General features: G+C 34.1%; 1 protein-coding gene across 4 annotated transcripts in view; it reads left to right on the top strand.

The window, feature by feature from the left end:
• The first annotated feature begins 246 nt into the window (after window positions 1–246).
• The window catches only part of LOC119640917, a 50348-nt gene continuing 26893 nt past the window's right edge, over window positions 247–23701 (top strand). For 2 of the 4 annotated variants that reach the window (XM_038039268.1, XM_038039264.1), the window contains exon 1: window positions 1766–1947. The gene's annotated coding sequence lies outside the window, so the exon portion shown is untranslated. Of the gene's footprint in view, window positions 434–1765; window positions 1948–23701 lie in introns of those variants that run through there. The other 2 variants (XM_038039265.1, XM_038039267.1) reach the window with 2 other exon arrangements.

Here is a 23701-nt window from a genome sequence, read left to right as displayed (position 1 = left end):
GTGTTAAGTATTAAACAAATGTTAACTCAAACTGTTGTTCTTCTTAAGTCAGTCACTTAGTTAGTCAGTCATACAGCAGTTGTTTGTTATATTTTATATAAACAACGTTCAAGTCTTTAACGTCTTTTCGTTTTGTTGCTTTTGTTATTATTGAGCGTCTTTTTGACGCTTCGAAACCTGCTTTGCTAGGGGCAGACAACAGTCTGAGCCAGGTTAGTGAGTTGAGCACAACACTTAACGAATATTCTTAAGCGGCGCGTTTTCTTTTTGTGCTCAAAAATTAAACGCGTTTTTCTATTACCTTTTGCTGTCGTTGTGGTTGTTACTTCTTTTTATTTTTTTTTTTATCGAAATGTTTTAATCAAGAAACTTTTGGCACATAAATATGAATTAAATTAATTTTAGGAAAATTTATTTAAAAAGGAAAAAAAGGGTGTGTATGTGCATCTTATCTAATATGCAAGGAAAACAAAACAAAAGAAAAAATAAAATATATGTTTACAAGAAAAAAATTTATCAGAGAGTAGTGTTTAAATATAATGTTTTATATATATATTTTTTTTTTGAAAGTAATTACAGTACACAAAAAAAAACAAAACGTAATTTCCGGACAATTTCTTTCAGTGTTTTTTTTTTTGCTGGTTGTAATTTAAAATGCAAATTTATTATGCCTTTTACAACTTTTGTTTAAATATTATGATATGCAGAGAAGACTTAATAAAAACAAAGATGTATATATTAAAATATATATGTATATATTGTATATTATATATGTTTATATATACATATGTATGTGCGTACATATGTATATGATACACCAGTTAATAAGTTCGTAGGATGATATGTAGATGTCGCCACTACTGACGAGCTTATATGATTTCTAGATAACTTGCACTCTCAAAAGAAATGTATAAAAATTTCATGGCATTCCGGCAATTATCTTACAACTTACAGTTTTTTAACTAACTGATGGTACTTTTTTAGTCGCTTGTTGCCGTCCATTCGCTTGGCTGCCGATTTGACTCCATGTCAATAATTCCATGTTTCAACTATTTTGACATATCCCACAAAAAATCCTTTTTGTTTCGTCTAAACAGCTTCACATAGTATCGCGGATCATCGACATGTTGCTTTTGATCAAAAGTTAGCAAAGCCGTTATTCATTTTTTACGGACAGATGTCCATGCAAAATATTAAATCCACTGCTTTCCTATGAGGAATTATGTCAGTTATGCGTGACGGTGTCAACTATTTCACTGCTAAATTCGATCAACCAGAAAGTTTACATATATATATTTTGCAGTATCGGTGCTTGTACGGGCGTCTTTAAAATCAGCAAACCGCTTCTTTACCATTAGTCTCGAGCAAGCAGGACCCAAATAACAATTTTTACGTCATGGCTTCCTTTAAATGATATTTCACTCCGTTAAAAAGCAATACTTTCTCGACAACCGAAAATCAGATGTTGCGATTGTTTTGAAAATTGCAAAGGTGGTAGTAGTAATGGTCTGAATATTGTGAATTTTTGATGTATTCCGTTTGAAGGTTGGTCCATCCAAAAAAGGATAAGAATCCGTCAGTAGTGGCGACATCTATAGATAATGCTACGAACCTATTAATTGTTATATGTATACATTGTAATATAAAGCTAATATAAATAATAATATATTGTATATTATATACATACATATATTACAATATTATCTATATACGCATCTATATACATATATATATATATAGTTTACAAATATTTGAAAATCTTAAAGTAATTACGTGAAGCTGATAAAAACTACGAAAAAAAAAGAAGGAGAAGTTAACTCAACAAATTTTAATTCTAAAATTTTTCAAGATTTTTAAAAAAATTTTGCAGATTTCAAATCTCAGCTAATGCTGATCCGCACCATCTAATTTATTTTAATGTTAATGTGTTATTATTCAACACAAAAGGTAAGTAAAAAATTTGATTATTATTATTATTATTATGAAAATTATTTAAGGCAAGGAGGTTATTTCTGGGACTCAAAGTAGGATGGGCACTAGCAACAATGATTATCCCCTTTATTTTTTTAAAAAAATTGACTGGATGGTTAGTTTAGGCGTTTTAAAAAAGTTAAATATGTCAGTAATAATAAGTTTGGCAGGTGCTTTCAAGATGCCCAAAGCCTTAGATGCTCCTAATACGAGTTTTTCGATTATTGGAAAAGACTTGGAACCCACGAAATATGTGTTTAATCGAAAAATGTTGTCTACAATTGCAAAAATAAATTGGAAGAGTAGTAGTTCTTAAAGATACGCGGGTGTATTGCAAGAGTGTGACTAAGGCGAAGTGTTGCCCTATTCTGATAGTAATTTGCTCGATAGTGCTGGAATGGTAAAAGGATTGCAGTTGTATGGTAGCAGTTTGTAGTTTGCATGGTAGTTTTCGTCAAACTTGTCTGTGATATTTTGTTTAACATAGTTTTGAAGGTCAATCCGGTATATTGCGTCACACGTAATCAAAGCTTGCGATGAGGCCAATATGAGTCTGCACCCGACATAATTGTAATTTTGTATTCCTAAGTGGCAGTGGTATTCCTTGCTTTTTTTGATGACGTTTCAACTCTAGTTCATGCAAGCAGGGTTTGCAGCTTGAAGAAAAGCATTAATTTTAGTTGAAATGTTGAAGAACTTTCGTGCAGGATACGAATAATCTGGATTTGACTCCTGATACCTAGTGTTATATAGGCAGGAATTTGCTATTCTTAGGACCCTATGCAACAATAATTAAAAAAAAAAGCAAGTGAATATTCCATTCTATCTAATACAATACCTAACCTATAGTCGTCACAATTTATGAAAATTATTTCATTGCATGAAAAGAGATTTGAAAAATAGATCTGCGACCAGTCATGATGTAACGTAAACCCGTCTTTTGGGATTTTACATTGTTTTACATATTTAACACTTTTTGAAATTAAGTTCGCAGCGCCGAATTGTGATTTTTAGCATACTATAGGTTTTATTTACGAAATTAAGAGATCTATTTACGAATTATTTACAGGAACCTATATTTAAAGGATTTCAATTTTCGTTATGGTATTGTTCGTTCGAATATTGCAATTCAACTCTTTTGACTCGACTCTTGTCAACTAACTTTCGTCTGACTTCGCCTCTCGCAAATATTCTGCTTATATATCCTTTTGCAAACAAGTTACTATTACCTAAATTCATCGTGACATTTTTAATCCGTTGTTAGTCTTCTCGCCAGTCACAAGCTGCTTGTCGCAGGTGACGTGGATTGAACGTGTACTTGGTTTGCCCCTTTCTTCACAATTTTGTTTCTTAGAAAATCGCCTAACTTTTATGAAAACTCAAGTTCTTCACATATGCCATATGCGTAACAATACTGCTATGTAAGAAAATTATTTTCGGTCGTGATCGCCCATAGGACACGCGTTCAAATTTTTGTCGATTCATCTGGTACACTTTATGAGCAATGAGAAAAAACTAATTTTTTAATCCGTTTGCAAAACAGAGCCTTTCTCAGTTTAAGTGGGACGCGCCCTTCGATCGATTTTGCCCAATTTCAATAAAAACTTGCGTACAAGAACTTCCAATGTTTTTGCCCAATTTGAAATCGTTAGCTCCATTTTTGCGGCCTGGAGAATGCTTACAACAGACATTATGGGGACGGACAGATGGACAAGCTTAAATTGGTTTAGAATTTGATGCTGATCAAGAATACTTTGTGGAATCTTTAGGTTAGGACAAAATGAATATACCCCTCATTCTTCGCCAATCGGTATAGAAATCGAAGCTTTTTTATTTTGTATGGCGATATAGCTCAACAATTGGCCCGATCTACATATTTTGCATTGATTTAAAATGCTAAAATGCTCTTTTTAGTAAGAATCTCTCAATTTATTTCATATAACAAGAGCTTTCACTAAAAGGACATTTTAAGGGAAGTGGTCATAAGAAAAGGTTCGCTTTAGCATAGTTCTTGAAAACAAAACATGTCCGTGCATCAAATTTCAATTAAAATATATCGAAAATTGCAAACTATAGTTTCAATATAAAAATATAATGACAGGAAATAGATAGATAAGCACGGAGAGGAGTAGACGGACAATGATGCAGAAACGATAAGGTTGCCATATCCTAACCGGTGTAGGGTATAACGAATAAAAATCCGAGATTTGCATGTATGCTTCCAAGTGAACTTTTTGCACTAAACAAAAGTCGCAGGAAAATCAAAAATTCTAACAATTTAGTGCAAGGTGGCTTAATTTAATGAAACTACTTAGCCGCGGGCTTAGCGATACGCTGGATTATCGCGAGACCTTATTTTCAAAGTTGCCTAATCATTTCTCACTTCATCCCTTGCATCATCTGCTGATTCGATATTTTAAGAAAGATTTTCAAAAGATCACTTATTGGGATGAAACTTGAAAACACCTGAATTTTCGACAATTGAAGGAGTATTTTGAAAACACAATAAGATTGGCTTTATGAAGAAATAGTAGATTGGTTCCATATTTAAAAACGGCAACTGAAAAGTACTATAAACAATATTACAAAATTCTTAGTAGAGTTCTCTTATGAAGTTATTTTGCGTTTACATATTTTAATGCATAAAATATATCAAAAAATAAATTATACTTTGAGAAACCAAAAAATACATGACAACTTTTATATATGCATAATGGGAAATTCCATTCATATGCGCATATAATCGACCTAATCTCACTGAGTTGTGAAAAATATAACGCGAAGCTACCGAGCATATTGTGAAGATTGAGAATGAAAAAATTGATAAAAACATCCATAAAATATGCATCAAAAAAATCCTTTAAAAAAGTTCGTAAAATATTGAAAATCGTGTTAAAACAAAACGATTCGTATAAAAAGAAAAATTTTTTTGTTTTTAACTCTTGTTCAATTTCGTGGAAAGAGAGAAATAAGTCTACAAATGTACTTCAGATTATACGCGCAATTTAACTTAGTATCTATAGTAAAACGATTAAATATATAATGATAATGTAAAGAGAACAAAAAAAAGTACAATAAATTTGCTTATTCTTCAAGTGGACATCAATGAAAAGAATGAGTCGACTCGAACTAGCCGTAGCATGGCAACTCAAGTTGAACCCTTCACATTTTATCAAATTCAAACTCAAACTTTAATTAATTGTATTACTTAGGTATGACAAGTGACAAAACATGTGATTTATATAACGTTTCCTTTTTTACGTCATACGTATAGAGTCTGTTGGCGAAACAAGATTATAAATGTATATTGACTAAATTTTAAATACTGATAGTTCCTTGAAGGACGGCTAGGAACATTAAATTCAATTTTCATTAGCAAGATCCATGAATCAATAGTGCGGTTTATCAAATTTACTAAGAAGCTGAAACCTAAAATGAATTTACGTTTCTCAAGCGAAGGTAATGCTATTAATAGCAATCTGTTTCTGTATGCTGGTAATATTATCCGCCCCGCGAGACCAAAACGCAACCTAGGGTAGTACAAGTTTAATCCTTATCCAAAAATAGGCGTAGATGGTCCAAATTTTGTAGAGTTTATTTTTGTAGGAAATTGCTATAATATTAGTTGGTCAATTTTTATGACCACATATTAAAATCTAGTCTTTTTTGTCCTTATTAGGGTAAAATCCAAAAAATAGGTCGAGATGGTCCAAATTTGCTACAGTTAAATTTTTTTGTATTAAATTACTATTACGATATAATTTTTATCAATTTTCATTGAAAATTGTACCCTTTTGTTGTATGAACTCTAGTTTTCCTTATATGAGAGGGAGTTCAAAAGAGGGAGTCCCAAAAGTTTTCGTACCAATTTGAAATACTCACTTTTCCTGAGAAATTTTGAAAATTACAATTAGTTTGCATGTAACGCCTTTTCAGAATAGGACCTTATATGGGGAATAGTCGAAAAAGTGGATCGATACGAATTATTTTTAACAACGTTCGTTCTTAGATCAAAACACTGTACCAAATTTTATCGCAATATCTCCAAATTTGACACCTGTAGCTTGAACACAAAATTTAAATGAACAGACATCAGACGGACGGACAGACAGGCTTAGATGAGTTCAGACTCTGATTCTGAATCGATCGGCATAATAACAGGAGGGGTCTATCTTAAGCCCGTCTAATATATACTGTACAATAAATGGTGTAGGGTGTAACAACACGTATGAAAAGTGCTTTGCGATTGAAAATTGAAAAAAAGGGTATACTTTACTGGACAAGTAATCAACGTTTGCTTTAATACTTGTCTGTATTGTTAACTTAACATAATGTGGACGACTTAAACGATGACGAAAACGATAAAAATCGTAGCCAGTGATGTTTCTCTTGATTCTTAATGTAATTTGCTAATGAAAATACTCCATCGCAACGGATATCCGTCTTAAGTCACGTTTTGTTGAATCGTCAGAATGCACAAGTCGAACTCATAAGGAATTTTAAAATATGTATGGAAATACAATTCAAAGTAAAAGGAAATGAGAAAAACATCATCTTGTAATCAAAGAGAAAACCAATTTTGGGGAAAGAAATGCCTTTTAATAAAGAAAGACATTGTCAGTGTAATTATTTTTTAATTTTGATTAACGTTGCCTTCCAGTTTTCCTTTCCTTTTGTTACTGTTTGCAAAATTTTACCAAATTTGTCAACTCACTTATCTTTAAATATGATGCAATGGCAATTTACTTGCGATGAGTTAAAAAGAAGAAAACCTCATTTTTCTTTAACATATCACTAAGTGTTCGCCTTATGCGTGGAAGTTATTAAACGATGTTGATGAAGCGTCAACGCTACTTTTTGAATTAAAATTTAACCTTGAGAAACAGGTTAAAAACTTACGCAAAAATCGCAAACAAGCAAAACAGAAAAAAAGTACGTCAACGTTTCATATATAAACCGAACAGCAGCAACAGGTTTTGACGGAATCATCATCAACGGCACAATATTTGCTTTTATTTATTTATTTATTTTTTCATTGTAAAATTATTTCAAGAGATAAACAATTTTTATTTGAAAAGAATAAAGAGCGAGGATGTAGAAAACAAAGAGCCAACAGATTCGTCCTTTTTTTTTGAGACCACAAGCGGAGCTGATTTCAGTTCCCAGCGTTTGTGGATCATCGACAATATGTAAGCGATAGGCGACAGAAAATTAAATAGATAAGTAAAATTGGGCCACGGCGCGCTATGCATTCACTTTTCAAAACAAGGCGTTATATAGGAAGTGCCCGAAAAATTGTTCCGATCTGAACCATTTTCAATAGCGTTCATTTAAAACAAGTCGGTGTATGAGACTTAATTAAGAAAATCTCAAAAATTTTGATTTATAGGTTGAACACAAAACTACAAGATGGATGCATTGAAAGATAAGCTTAAATTGATTCAAAACGTGGAAAGACAGGCCTATCTGAACCCCTTTCGATTATTGTACACATCCGCATTGGCTTAATAGATGCTTGCATCACCAGTAGTGTAAGTTTCAAAATTTCATGTAGCCTAAGAATAGATTTTTTTTAGAAACTATGAACGTAACGAATAGACACTAATACAAGCCGTTGTAGTTCCATGTCAAGATTAATTTCGAGACTTTTAAGTTAGTTAAAAATTTGTTATGAGATTTCCATTCTATGAAAAATAATGGAATTCCTGTCCATCGCCTCAGACGAAACTAACTTTGCCGTTCTTTTTGTAACACTCTTTATATTAATTGTCTGTAATATAACCGCCTTGGTAAGCTTACAGTCAGCCCTTTTCGTTTAATATTTTCAAAATAGGAAAACATCAGAAAAAAGTCAAAACGTGGCACTGATACTCTGCGTCATAGTGCCATTTCGCATATAGTATTGTCCCGAGAAGTGCGTCATTCCTTCGTAAACACTTCTCCTATGTTTGAAAAGGTTGGAAAACCTAACAGGAATATGTTGCATGTACTAAAATAAAGTTTACAAAATTCATCGATCTATTTAAAGGTCGTCCCAAAATTTACGTAAGATTTTGATTAAGTAGAAAAGGGTTGTTTTTGTTTTAATTGCAATCTTTTTATTGTATCATCATGTATATAGGATAGGGTTAAACGTGGAATAGCACATCAGTCAAATGGCCTTCACGACTTCGTTGGCACATGTGCACTCTTGTATGGATATGTTCGGTGATCATTTTGCACAAATGTGGCCAAATTTTGTTGACGAAGTATTTAAGGCCTTCCTTCAATTCGGTTTAAAAATGAACAAGCAGTTCATTTGAGTTTAGGCACTTAACCGCTCTTAAAACTCCTACTTTCGTTGGGAAAAAACTTTCTAATATTTTATAATTAATTGATTGCTTTTTTTACTTTTATACTTCGCGTGCGATCTCATATGAATGAAAAAATGACGTGGACGATTTTAGAAATCGTTGAACTTACGATAACACCTTATAGTGAACTAATAGATTTCCTTTAAAAAGATAATAAGTGATTAATATGTAAGTCAGGATATGTCCCTGTCGGATTTTCTTATAAAACTTTATCGGTATCAGCGTTTATTTTTCATAATAACTTATTATAGGAAATATTTTTATCATGTTATCGAGTCGTTTCATTACAATTTAATTTCATATTATATATACTCTGTGTTTAACAAGTATACTCGTCATAGCTAAAGAGCTTGACGCTGTTAACTGGTTTTTTTTAAATTTTTTTTATCATACGACCAATCACTCAGGCCATGTCCCCTATTTGCGTTATGCGGTGATGTTCGGGAAAAAGTCAGCCAGGGGGCAACTACAACTAAAGTAAAATCTACTGTATGAAGATTTGAACCCGCGAGCACAGACTTGACGGTCGCGATTCTTACCTACTCGGGTACTCATGTGGGTAAGGGTTAACGGTCCTAAAGAAGTATAAGTTTCTTAAAAACTTTCCCACTTAAAAGCCCATAATCTACAGTTGTCTTCACCAAGCACTGTGAAAATGACGTAGAGTTTGCCTTCTGATTCCTACAACCCTCCTTTAGTCGTCAATGAAAATTGTCACATGTGTTCCTGAAGTAAATCTAAGAATAGATCTCGTAGGGCCAAAAAGCCGTTCTCAAGACATATGAGAATACAAAAACGCCGGTAAATGGATGAAAAATTCAATATGTTTTCCGCAATAATTTAAGATGTCATCAATCTGACATTTAGTAAAAATATTTATACAAATTACGTAAATATTTTCTGAGTAAAGCGTGGAATCTCTCGATCGGATTAGCGGGGCCACAACTATTTTCTCATCTACTGGGTGCAACATTCGTCTTAATGCAGAAAATTTTCTTATGGACTTTTTCCTATAAATGTTTCCCTTCTTCTACTTGGAGCATTGTTTGTTGTTGACAAGATTAATGATTAGAGAAAACCTGTTAATATGATCTCTTATACATAATCTATTCATTTTGGGTTCGATTGCGCATTTCAAAGTGAATGTATGTCCGAGAACCCACACATGCTGGCCAATGTTGTTGAATGAACAAAAACAGTTTAACACGTCTAAAATTCTTTTAATATGTTATGTTATATACTTTGTTGCTATTTTTATTCTTTTTAATGAAACCCGTTTTTAAGTATGTTTGTGCTTTAGTTTGCAGTTAATTGCATTGCATTTCATTTCATTTGTTTGGTAATGAAGTCATTAACTCGTCATCGTTTGCTGTCTTTTTTTTATTTGAATTTTTATTTTGACAGCATTAACCTGACCACAAAATTAACCTTGAAGTATAATCCATTCATTTTTGATAAACAGAGAAAAAAAACAAAAAAAAGGAAAAACAGTGCTTTTATTCAGGCAAAAAACTTGAAGGCGTTACTAGAAAGCGAATTAGATAAAATGGGAAGAAGGTAAAGGAATGAAAATGTAAAAGCTACGGTACTTTTAATGGTGTGAAGCGAACCTTCTATGCCTGTGAATTGTTATTACTAATTATGTCCACGGAGAATACTTATGTCCCTGCTCCATCTTTTCATGCCAAGTATTAGATTAATGATTACTGTGAACTATACAGAAGAAGATAAGTAGCTTATAATGGCACGATTTCTCAAAAGTAGAATTAGCATAACAAATTCATTGTGAAACCGTTGCTCCTGAATGGAAGTACTAACTTGTTCGCTGCCAACTCTCACAGATATGTGATGCAGTCGTTTCTTACCGCATTATGCATATATGTGGCAGAGGTATTTGGACAATTTATTAGGGCATGTTCAAAGATGTTGTCTTTTCAGCAAAATCCCCAAATTGGATAAAATTGTATGGCTTCTGCATAAGCTAAATTTGTTTTCATTCGAGAATATGGCTTACATTTCAATTTTACGGCCGAAAGTATGATTTACATTTTGCACCAATACACTTATGTACACGAAATGATCATAAGAACCTAATAAGTTGAAGTGAGAGAAGGTTTAATATAATGGTACACATCGATAAGATTATTATGATTATTATTGTGGGTGCGCGTGGATGTGTGAATTTGGAGCTTTTCAGTATAATTCTATCAGATATGTGGACTGATGAGCATATATTTTGTGCATTCTAACAATTAAGTAAATGTATCGCTGTAAAAAGGGCCTTAGGAATCTGCACCAAGCTGAGGTGTACTTAGCTAATTGCATTTAACGAGAATAGACTCAACCAGGACGATGAAAATTATTAACATCTGGGTAGACTATGCTTGTTCCGATACGATTGATCGAAAATTTGTTCTACTTGTTCAAACATACAGCAGATATCCTGTGAAGATGGAATGCATATTTACAGTTTCTCATGGGACATAGGTACTATTTGAACATAGTTCCGTATTACATTGAAGTAATTTTTATTAAAATACAGTCTCTTAGCGTCTTAGCTTGCACACTTGGTCACATGAGTTCGTTTCCCTAGGTGTGGTCAATGTGTACGAGAAAAAGAACTTTGAATTTTCAAAGTAAACTCATTGAACTTTTGAGCTGATTGAAAAACGTTTAAATATCATGTCATGCAAATCTTTATTTGCAGTAATTGTTACACAGCATAGTCGCTGAGCTTGGTATAGACTGTGAGAAAATTAGAAAAACTACTATTCTTTATTTCTTTTGTAAAACAATACTTTTTTAATATTAATTGAGTCAAACCCAAGCACAAAGCATGTAAAAATGAAAATCAGTTTTGTAACGGCGACCACGGGCACAGTTTTAGAGACAATCTCTAACAACTTCAATAATGTCGCCCAAACAAAATATTGATATATAAATAAAAAATTTAATAATTTACATACGAAACACTAACTTTTTCAGTATATTTCATATACGTATGAAAAAATAGAAAATAAAATAAAACTTTAACATGTAAAACGTGCAAAATGTGAAGCTTAATAACAGAGCTAAACTAGATTTTTAGAGCAGCCAACAGAGTCAATAACGCATGTATTAGTTTATTATACATTCATAACATTTTATGGCGGTTTGTTTCTATCATGCCGCACTAGGTAATATGTTAAGTTCGTCAAATGTTTACAACGCATGGGAATATTATTCTCGAGAGTTGCATACCTTTTCAATTAGACAGAAGAGAGTTTAGCCATCTCTGTTGGAGAGTTTATTAAAACTGGTCGATAATAACCTTATGACGAATGGTGCGACTGCAAACCCATAAATTGTTCTACAGAATTGTGGCAAGGGTTTAACGTGGGTTCCTGCCTGAAAGGCTTAACCTCACGGCGGCCCAAGCCACTTTAAGCGTACTACGCCCCCTGGCGAGTTAGACAATCCCCAAATAGTAGGGGCCTAAACAGCACCAGAGTCCAGAACGGTTTATTGTGTATGGAACAATAAACCCCACTCTGGTCAATGGTGAGGCCTAGCTGCACTCAAATTGTTCCATTTTAGCTAGGAACTCGCCAACCACAACCATCACGAGTACTCCCCGAAGGGCCGCACCCAAGCAGCCAGGACTCACAAATTGATCAACGCTTGCTTCAGCCATAAGGCTTCCACTGTGCTGTTGATCAATTACCACCATTACCCGCAGGCATCCGTGACATATGTTCAAAAGTAAAAATAGGCAAAAGGGGAAAAACCTTTCCGTCAAATCCCTTTTTTCAATTGTTCTACAGTCCGTACTCGTGACCCGAAGTTATTCGATCAATAGGTTCTCGCACAGTTAGCAGCAGTTGGATTGTTGTACACGCAAATAACCAGCCATTCAATGTAAAGCAAGCATAGCATATCTTTTTTATTTATTGCGTTCTCAACATATTCTTCGTACGAAGCAATAGATATTTGCTTACGTTGGTTGCAGGTTTCCAAAACAGTTTTGCACTCTTGACTGAAAATCGACATTCATAACCACAGCAGACAGCTTTCGTATAGAAAGATCTTCTCAGAGCGAGCCTAGTAGAAAAACTTGACATTTTGAGATTTCAAAATCATCCGTGCTTTCATTTGCAAGCTTTGAAGCACACGGCAAAGAACTTCTTTACGTCGTCTAAGAAACTCACACTTGTTCTTTCTATTTACTATTTCTGGAAGTCGAAAAGATTTGCTTCTTTGTCTTTCAAATATATTAGCGAACAAATAGGAAAGTGATGCAGAGAGGAACTATCTTTTAGCAACGCAAAGACGTACCGAGAAACAAATTACAAATAACCAACGCTGCCATAAAGATAATATTATTTTGATGCAGTAAGATGATTATACTCACACAGCATATTACGTTTACAGTGCTTTTGATTCTGTGTAATTTTAAAACTAAAAGAAGAAACAGGTTCAAGAGAAGCACTTCGTGGGTATTGAAAAACATGCTGCTGCAGTTCTCATAAGAATAATCAAAAAGTTTTTAAGAAATGCTTTCATCAATATTTATAAAGTAATGAAAGCCGTTAATCTCGGCCAACACTTTCACAAACAGATTTTCATGAATAAATAAATATTCAATTAATAATTCGAGTTTTTTTTTTTTTTGTAATATATAAAATATCTTACGTATAACATTCTTAGGCCTATCTTTTATTTTAAAGTTCCCATTAAAATCGGTGATTACTTAACGTTAGTAACTCCAGCAAATAGATGTCAAGAAGTTCATAAATACATGCTCTCGATCAGTGCGGTATTCCGAGTCGATTAAGTCTTGTTAATCAGAAAGTGACTTTCTAAGGAAATGATTCCATATGCGATCGTCAGCTTTTACGGAATTGCAGTAACCTTAAAAACTGAAATAGAACTTTGAAATAAAGTGAACTTGAAGATTACTTTTGCTCCAATTTCGTAGACCATATATATTCAATCCTTGCGATTCGGGCGCGCGTCCACTATCCATTGCCATTGGGATTAGGTTACTCGAAAAAGTCATTTCGTTTTCTTCTCACGGCCACTTCGTACTTAAGCTTCCTTCATATAACAAGTATTATAGCAAGACTCCTTTGTGCGGAAGTTTGTTTTGCTTTGTTTTTGCTGTTGAGAAGGTCAAAATGCTGTTCAAGTAGGAAAAGAGTTATTGGACATGTACGGAGAAAGTGTAACGACAGAATGTCGATGCCAAACCAAGTTGGCAGAATTTTGTTCTGACAATTTTTGATTTTGACTTTATTGAATAATTTATGATTATTTTGTACAACCTTTGTTTAAATGGTGGTATCAAAAGTTCGCCTATAGCCGACTACATTATTATATACTTGTTTTTCTTCAATTTTCAATTCTTTTTCTCTCTTAATTTCAAGTCAATTATCTATGAACAAGATCCGAAAGGCGTATTTATGATGTATTTGTATGCGCAGTTAAACTGGTTTATTGTCCAGGGCTTAAGTTTATTTTTGTTTTACTGATAAAAACGTTATATTGCCCGCAGCAAACGCTGTCGGAAACTACCAATGGAATCAGTTACGGTGACTTCGTTTAGCGAACACTTTGCTTTTTTCTTCTTTTTTTTCAAATAATATAATTAGTGTAATAAAATTAAATGCTTTGTTAAATTTTGAAAAAAACTCTTTTCAATTTTAGAAGTTTTCAAGCTATTGAGTATCATATGGGCCTACATGCAATGCAAAAACCAAATGGAAATATATAGGAAATTGATGATAATGCAATCAAGTAAAAAAGGTTCGAAAGTAAAGTTTGGGACGAAACATGATTATCTATTCTTTCACGGATACCGATAGTTAAACTTTTTGTGGCCGTGTTCGGTCGAAAATTTTCTCCAACTTAACCGATTGAACTTTAAACTCGATGTCAGATGTTTTTTGTAAGTTATTCTCCAGAATATCGGAACAAATTTGTTTTTCCTACTTTGTATGTATTATGATTAACTGTAGAGTAGTGCAGGATATTTCATAGTGGCCGTTGTCCACTGTCATTTTTTTTTTTTTTTTTGCTTGTTTGTAAAAGATCACTGTATAAGTTCAAACTTCTGTCTTAAAAATATGGGATTTCCATAACAGATAATAGGACAGCACATAGTAGGAAAACTTTGCCGTAGAAACGAATTCAACGTACAAATGCAACTTCAATTAATTCAATTCCGTATAGCTGTGTAAATGATGCCAAGTTTTTGCTTGGCGGGTAAAAGCAATTATGCCCATAGGAAACACAGAACTTGCCATTTGCTTTTGTCGAATTGTTTACTTGAACTCTGTAAAGAATGCTACGAAAGCATCTCTAATCTCACCCGACCCAAGAGTATACCATGTATATCTTGCCCAGGGCAATTTCGTGGACGATAAGGTAAGAATAGCGTTGAGTCGACAATGGAGCTTTGGCATAAGCCACGAATGCTCCGCGAACTGTCAAGCAACAAAATTCGTCAATTGTAGTTAGATGTTAAGCATCCATCTAACTCTTGAACTTGTCAATCGTATAAGAAAACTGCAAAATAAAAAAAAGACTCAGTGGATCGGATTAAGCCACAAGTTTATTCTTTCTCTCGGAGTACTTGCTTACTTCCAAATAATAATAATAATAATTATTTTGCTGAAGAGCTTCCCCAAGTTGTCTCCACCCACTTCTCAACTCACAATCGAACGACCAAATGCTGAGACTGCTGTCTCAGTGCCAATTAAGAAGATGATAAATCCTGAATCTCCCTTTCCAATATAAAATCTTCAAATCATGACCAGGTGACACCCATCAAAGACAATCTTCCTTCCGATGAAGAAAAGATCACTGATCCTACCAATTTCTTTGATATATCTCAAATCTCTGAACGTATTCAAAAACTTCATAATATCAAGCCGTCCGCTAAAACAAATTCTATAATTAACTTCGCCAATGATTTATCTCGCAAGAGTACTCTTAACCAACGGCTCTCTGCGGGTTCGGACTCCTATTCTCACTCGATTAATAATGAAAATAGCTCAAATTAATTCCGCTAACATCCGTGAGAAATTAAAACAACTTGAGCAATACCTTCATTGTAATGGCATTTCCGTGTTTTGTCTTCCTGACACTTTTCTTAAGTCCTATGATTCGTTTTCTATTAAGAACTATAAGTTGGTATCGCCAACTACCCATGGTGGTGGTGTGGCGATCCTTATATCTAACAAGATTTCATTCTTTTACGCTTCTAATTTTGCAAATTGTAAGAGCTTTGATCGAAGTGTGTAGCTTTTCCATTCACACATCCTTTGGCGAACTCTTGATCATTAGTTGTTATATTCCACCTAATTGCAATGTTTCGGATTCTGCAACTAACAGATTATTCTCTTTCCAATCCGACATATCTGCGTTAATATGTGGTGAACACGCAGATAAATTCAAGATTTTCCTAAAAACAGCAATTTGGTCTTACTAAATAATGGTGATCCTATTCAGTTTGGTTCCGTCTCTTCTTGCGTACATCTTTCGATGTAAGTTCACGGTGTACGTGGAGGACCCTTACCGATACCTTAGATAGTTCTCACTGCCTAATCGAAACTTGTATTGATTTGCATCCTATTATCCATTGCCCCCCAACCACATTCTTTACTTAACAATACTAACCGTAACATTTCAAATACCATCCAAACTAATGACTCTTCTGGTTGTTTCTTTAATAGATTCTGAAAATCTTCCACTGACGATATGAACCGAAAGACTTCTCAAACATCCTATCCTCCTAGTCCTTGGTAGAACACCGCATGCAATCGAGTCGCTGCCAAACCGAGACCCGTTGTAAATAAGTGCAAAAAATCTCCTTTTAGAATAAATTTCAAATTTTTGGCCGACGTTAAACCCGGAGGTTGGAAAAATGTGAAGGCTGGAAACAATTTTATGAAAATATCAACAGCGACATGTCAATTTCAGGACTTCGGGTACTGTGAGAATTTTTGGAGGTATCACTTCCTGCTCCCCACCGGCATAACTCTTTAACTAGTTCTGTGACAAGCTTGCTGGACCTTCTGGTCCCATAATCCCTTTGCAACACTTGATGAGGAACGTGACAATTTTTGCTAAAGTGATATCTCTCTCTGAACTCGATAAAACCATTAATCTCTCCTTTCCCACGGTTACTCCTCCTCCCGTTGGTGGTTTCTCTATTCCATTTGTTAAAACGTTCGACTTTTTAGGCTTTGTTCTACACTCGAAACCTTCCACATTGACAAAATTGCCAAACAATTTTTCCAATTCACTAATGTATTGAAATCTGTTTGTAGTATTATTTGGGGCTTTGATCCTTCTTGCATGGTTAAACTGTACCTTGGCTTAATCAGACCAAAATTAGAATACGCCTGTTCGCTCTTATTGGACATCTCAAAGGAAACCTCTTGAAATCATACAGAATCCAGCGGAAATGCCCTCGTCGTCGGCGCTTGGTGGCATGAATTCTGCACACTCTACGCTTGGACCAGATGGCAAATGTTATGCCTCTACAAGCAAGATTTCGGAAACTATATCTATTCTATTCTTTGAAAATCATCCGGCCTTACCTTTCATTTATTACTTCATATCACTCGATACCTCTCCTTCCTTCTCGAAAATTGTTGCTGACAAAGTTAATAATTTCAACATTTTAAGAACTGACTTACATAGATTATTCAAAATTGCTGTTGGTTGTCAGTACTTTCGATTTGCAATTAAGTTTGTAGCAGTGAGAAAATTTACAGTTACTACGGCAGAGGTATACCACCGCTACTCAAACTTGTTCAATAGTAGTCTTCGGGCCCACAGCTTTCTTGACATTTTGCATTCTCGCAATTTAACAGCTTACCTTTTTTAAATCATGTCAGCAAAATTATGAACCTACTCTCTTCACAGTTTTTTTACTCTCCCACTCATCAGTTCCTTCAAAAGATACTTTATGCTCATGTACTACATTACTTTTTAAAGATCAGAATTTACTCCTCGCTATTCTGTTCTTTTTTGCGTGGTGAACGGTGTATGCTTAGTTTATAAAAAAAAGAAAAATAACATGCAAACTTGAACAAGACTAATCAAATATTCATTAAAATAAATAAATAATAATGTTACATACCAACTCTAACCGCTATTTTACTAAGGCCCACACAAAGAACTCTGTGTACATTTACACACCTCAGCGAACTTTCGTTTGTTTGCTGAATAACAGAAAAAGAAGAAGAAAAGCAGTCGAAACGTGACAAATGATGAAGAATTGATACGATTTTGAAAGCGACTAAAATTGTGGTGCAATTGCGGGGAATCCAAGCGATGACGAAATTTAATAGTTAAGATATTTGTGTTTAGAGGAACCGATTGGGCAATAATTGATAGAGGACACTGAGCGCCTTATACAGATTTTGAAAATAGGGTTGACTTCCCAACGAGAAATTTCAGGAAAAATTGAAGAGCTCTACAAAATAAAGAAACAGGAGAATCTCTTCTATTAGCGCACGCTGCTTTACCAACTGGCACAAAGAAGATTGGGAAAAACCGGACGACTCCTGAGGCCATTTAAAATCCTTTCCAAACAACAGTTGTCTGGTTTTACATTGAATTTTTAGGAAAAAATTATTTTCATGAATTTGTTTAATAACTATCAAGACTGTGGTTAAAATGCTTATGGCAACGGACTCTAACGAAGATTGACAAACTCTACTGTAAGTCTTCAAAGCGTTGCAATAAAAATTGCGTCAAAAAATATGTGCATTATAATGATCCACTAACTGATACAATCTCTTAGATCTCTTAGATATCTCTCTCTCTCTCTCTCTCTCTCCTCTTAAATAGGCATAAAAGAAATAACGCGAAAAGATGACTCTCGCAGTCATTGAAAGCAGAAAAAAACAGGCAACATTTGTCCGTCACACAACAACGTTTGAAATGGAGGCGTTCTTGCAACACAATGATGTAATGCCGTTGAAACGTTAATAAAATACATGAATTTTAATTTCAATTTTTTCGTATAAATTTATAGCAAAATCTTAGCAAGACCTCATGATTCGAATGATAAACTAAACCAACTGACCTTTTCAAAGAAAAAAAAAATAAAAAAGTGCAATTTTCAAAAGATGACGTGATCGATACTTTGCTTTATGTTCAATTAATCACCAATTATTTTCCGTTTGGTTCTAGACTGCAGTAAATAGCATAAGAAATTGTTATTCTTTTCAATGTTGAAGATTCTACAATAGCGTAGAATTCCATCTCGAAAATATGCCCTACAATGTACACCTTGGCAATACGAACTTGGAAAACATTGTCAGATATCGATTAGGTGGCTTGTTGAGAATCATCTTTGTTGCTTTGATAGTACGCGCTGTATAGTGCAGCGGCTTGAAGGTGGTATTATCCATCTTTATTTGACATTTGTGGACAATATTAGCGGCTGTAAGTCGGGACTAACAAAGGACACAAAGACGCTTAATTTCCGCGTAGGTAAAGCAGTTCACACGCATCTGTATTTTGGGTATTAAATTAATCGCTTTGATGACATTCTTGTGCCCCTTACGAATAATGTACCATCCTATAATATCTAGAGAAAAGCTCGTGGTGTTTCGCTTAACAGGCAACGTTAGTTTCGCATAAAAGAGAAGATATTTGCGTCGTGTGTTAAGCCACTCGGAAGGAAATGAATTTTAAAACTAGATTAGAGTTCTTTAAAAATTCCCTATATTTCACAATCCAGCAATTTTCCAAGAGATTTATAATGAACGAGGGAAAGCGTGTAACATGGGACAATAAGGAGCGAAAAAGACCATACTGCAACGTAGATGATGTTGTACAGACGGTGACGAATCACGGACTGTGACCACGAATGATAATCTTTTGGGTTTTGTTGTTTTGGATGGCGACTATCTCTTATTGCAGTAAAGAGGACTATCAGTTATCACACTATGTTCCGACATATTCGGTTTAATAAAGTTAGTTTAAAATATAAAAAAAAGATGTTTGAATTTTGGTTAAAAAGGCCACGACGCCCTTTTTCTTAATATGTATCATGTCTAAACGCCGAGTTAGTTCTCTCAAGTTACTTTATTTTAAAAAGCAGAGGCTATTAACTTTGCATACATTGCTTTGCGTTTTTGTAGACAGCGAATCGATTCAGCTATATCCGACCGTTTGTCCATTCCCCGCACATCTACTCATTCTCAAGGTCTGTCGGCCACAGCGGTAATCTTGGTGTGGAAAGCTTAAGCGTAATATGCACATGCGTAAGATGCTAAGTTAAGATGGAGAGATCGTATTTAAAAACAGACATGATTGGTCCTCTAATTACAAGCAAAAAAACACAAAATATTGTAATTTAGAATACCGAGGCGCAGGCAATAAAAGTAGTTTTATATTCAGCTGAGAATCGTATAGAGCACTAAAGCCTAATACGATAGATATTGAGCTACTAATTCCGAACCTTAGGCCGCGGACATCAAATGTAGAACTTAGGAGCAAACTCTTACAGATCACTGTCCAAAACTAGTTCAATAATAACAAAATTAGTCCAGTTTTATAAGTAATATAAACCAATGCGTAATTCACGACAACTTGGATGTAAGGTTTTTGGTAGATAATGCTATAATAAGCGATTTGATTGCAACATAAAATATCGAACTTTCTTGTCCTTATGTGTAGTATCACAAGCTATTTAACATTTGATTGTATTTTTTAAGGCGAACTTTTACCAGGTATCCAAGCATTACCCTTTGTGCAATTTGTTTAGCATTTTCTTTTAAGTATTCCTAGCCGTAATGCAGTTACGAATAAGCTCACTTATCCGCGTGAGTACGTTTACACAGAGTAACCTTGTAATATTTGCCTTTACACGTCTCTCTACACGACTTTTTATACAATGATTGCACCGCAAAAAAATTTATTATAATAAATAAGATTTATTAGCAAGTGACGGTTGAATTATTTTCTATTGTTTAATATTTTCTTACAATTTTTATTTTGCTTTTTTTTTCTTTGATTGACAAAATTGATTGATGCGTAAAGGTGGAATAACAAGCGGTTTGCAATTTCAAATGCTTGCGATTTTCTTTTTACATTTATTTATTTATATATAGCTGTTTTTTACAAAAACTCTACTTCTGTTTGTCTAAAAAATTTCCCAGTTGATCTCAATTTCGATCTAATGTGTACGCCGAGCTGAAAAGATGAAATAGCTTTGGGCTTGTAAACCATTTACATCATTTCTAAATTTAAGTTTTTTTTGTATCATTAGCTTCTTGACTTAAGTCAAAGAAAGAAAGAGAAAGAAACTGTATATGTGCTATGACCCAGTTATCTTAAGTTAATTTCCTGCCTATTGTTTCCAGGTTTGTGTTTCAAGTCTCTTGTTTTGTTTTTCATGCAGTGAAATTGACCCTTTTTATAATATGCCGAATTAAGCACACAAGCACACACAGAGACAAACTCGTACACATTTCTTTTGATCTGTACAATTTGTATTTAATCAGCTGGTTTTTATAGTTTTTCAATTTCTTGCATTATACACGTTCGTCTATACGAGGCTTGCTCGATATGCACACCAACATAGCGACCCTGGGGTTGATCTAACCGCGCCTATCATACAAACTAAAAACATTATTGTAAATACCTTGCCCCACCCTATAATATTTCAAAAAAAAGACTTTATATGGGAGGTGATCGAAAGAGAGGTTCAATCCGAATAATTTTCAATAGCGTTCGTCATTGGGTCAAAACATGTCAACGTACCAAATTTCAGCAAAATATCTGCACCAATACGGCCTGTAGATTGAATAAACGAATACAAATCCGACAGACGGACAGATAAGCTTAGATCGATTCAGAAACTGTTTCTTATTCAAGTTCATCTGGATGTTGTGCCGTCATAACTGTGTGTGTCCGTCCCAACTTCCACCATACGTGGGGGATGTAGCAAACGGTCTCAATATGGCCCATACCATGTCCGTCTTTTACATTAAATACATAAAGCAATATAAACCTTGCAAGGACTGGGAGATTTGATTCAAGAACTCCTCCATAAGGTTCGTTTCTTTTTATAACCCATATTGCTCTTTCAATCATTATTGATCTAAATTCTTAGACTTCTGGTTTTTATACTCTACACCGCTTGTGGTGGGTGTATTAAGTCTATTCCGATATGTGGAAAACCCGGAAAGACTGGAGAGAAACTCAGTTTTTATTATATGGATCGCTTCAAAATGTGATTCGTGATGAAAGTGATAAGTGATAAGCTTGTCTGTCCGTGTGTACGTCTTCTTTTCTTGTGTTTAATGTATTAACATGTCACTATTTTTAAGATAATTGGATGAAGTTTGGTGTACTGTCATGTTTTGTCCCAAGAAAGAACGTTGTAGCAAATGGTTCGGATCGGATCAATTTTTCGACCACTTTCCATAAGAAAATTAAGAGCGAACATATTTCGCTACAGTGCTTTTACTTGTTTAAAGAAAGTCCTATCACATGAATGTTGTTTGCTTGCATCTCATTTAGCTGTTAATATTACTTCGATGTAAACATCCACCAAAGGTTTAGTTAAACCGTCGAATCCACAACACAGAGTTCGGTCTAATGAAGGTTGGCAAGGGACCGAACCAGACTGTTGCTCTTCATTTGGTTTATATGTAAGGCTTCCATGCAATAATTTTTAACGAATGTAGATTATAACTAAGTGAAGAAGCGTTTATAGTTCAGTTTATGTGCGTGCAGTCCTTATATACGGTTTGTTAATGTATTGAAAAATAGCCGTAGTTTGTTTGTGGAATCGAACTAACAACGAAAAAACACCACGGGGCATTTGATAAGACTTAAAACCTGTTAAGCCGCAATAGGTCCTATATTTCATAAGCATTTAAAAATGCTGCTGGTGAATACATTCTGATATGTAAAGGAAATATAACGCACGCAAAGTCCGCCCCGGTCGGTAAAAAGAAATTTTTCTAAATCTCAGTTAAGACTTTCTAAAAAACGTCCTCGCAAATTAAACAACGGGTGTGATTGGAATGCAACCATTTATTACTCTCCATTATGGTAATGCAAACTGACTTTCCGGTCATTTCAAAGTTAATAAAAAAAGTTATAAACGAAATGTTATAGAAATAATTTTCATTTATGAACAAAAGTGCTTCTTGAGTATTAGTAAATTTTCTACTATGTATATATGATATTTCTATATTTTTATTATTTATATATATATATTTCTATTTTATATATATGTACATATATACTCCTTCGGAAGTTTTGCAAACAAACACTTCTTTTGCGAGACTCATCGCGCGACCCTCGCACATTTATCGCATCATGTACAGAAGGCAAAAAGAAAATGAAGAGCCATTAACTCGCCTTGTCGTTGTACATTTGAAATTTTAGGTAATAAAAGTATAGTTTTTACTTTATACGTTTAAACGCAATAATCCTTTCAGGCAGCACCACTGGTGTAATAATATTGCCGGCAAACCAATTAAACTATTTTGTAGAGTGTACCTGAGACAGAAAATTTCTTAAGTTTTTGAAAAATGTTAACTAGCGTCCACCAAAATAACGAGCGCATTTCAATTGAATCTTTAATGACAATGGTGTGAAGAAAAATTTTCTATCAAATTAATAAATTTAATTTAGTATAGCATTACGTTCATTTTCCAAGCCATTACCTGCATTTAAAAGGTATAAATGATTTACCAGTTGGCGTTACGTTGGCACTTAAATGGCCACTTACTCTATTGTGCCGCAATAATTCGTTCACATAATATATTTTTTTTTTTAGGTCTTCACATTATAATAATTAAAAGCCTAATAATGACTGCATAATAGTTATGTACAATAGGTTTTATAATAGTAAGCGCGTCATTTGAAAAAAGTTAAACAGTGTATAAAAATAGGTTTCTTATTCGTTTAGCTTTTCTTTTAAACGATTTCATTATGTTTCTAATGAGATGGAAGATAGATTTTGAGCTCACCTTTCCCATATACGCTGACTGATTGATTTATATATGGTAGGGTATTCAGAATTGAAATTTCCCTTTTCATCAAAATGTCTATCATAGGTAAATTAATGTAAATGTATTGTTATGTTGTTGATGAACTCATGCATGAAATTCATTTATACTATGTTCTGAAAAGCGCTCGCACAAGGTCAGTTGGCTAATAATAGACAAAATAAATAACAATAATCATACGATTATAAAGTTAAATTCGATGCTGCACCTTGAATGGTAATGCAAATCATATGGGAGGTATGAGTTCAAAATTTCCATCAAACTAAACAAGTAGCACGAAATGATGTACAAGTAATTTATACGATGCATGTATCAGTTACTCACTATAAGGCTAAGCTGTGGCAG

This window comes from Glossina fuscipes, unplaced genomic scaffold (genome assembly GCF_014805625.2).
Source record: "Glossina fuscipes isolate IAEA_lab_2018 unplaced genomic scaffold, Yale_Gfus_2 133, whole genome shotgun sequence".
Classification (NCBI taxonomy): domain Eukaryota; kingdom Metazoa; phylum Arthropoda; class Insecta; order Diptera; family Glossinidae; genus Glossina; species Glossina fuscipes.
Note: the sequence above shows the minus strand (reverse complement) of the source record. Positions and strands in the feature narration are given on the sequence as shown.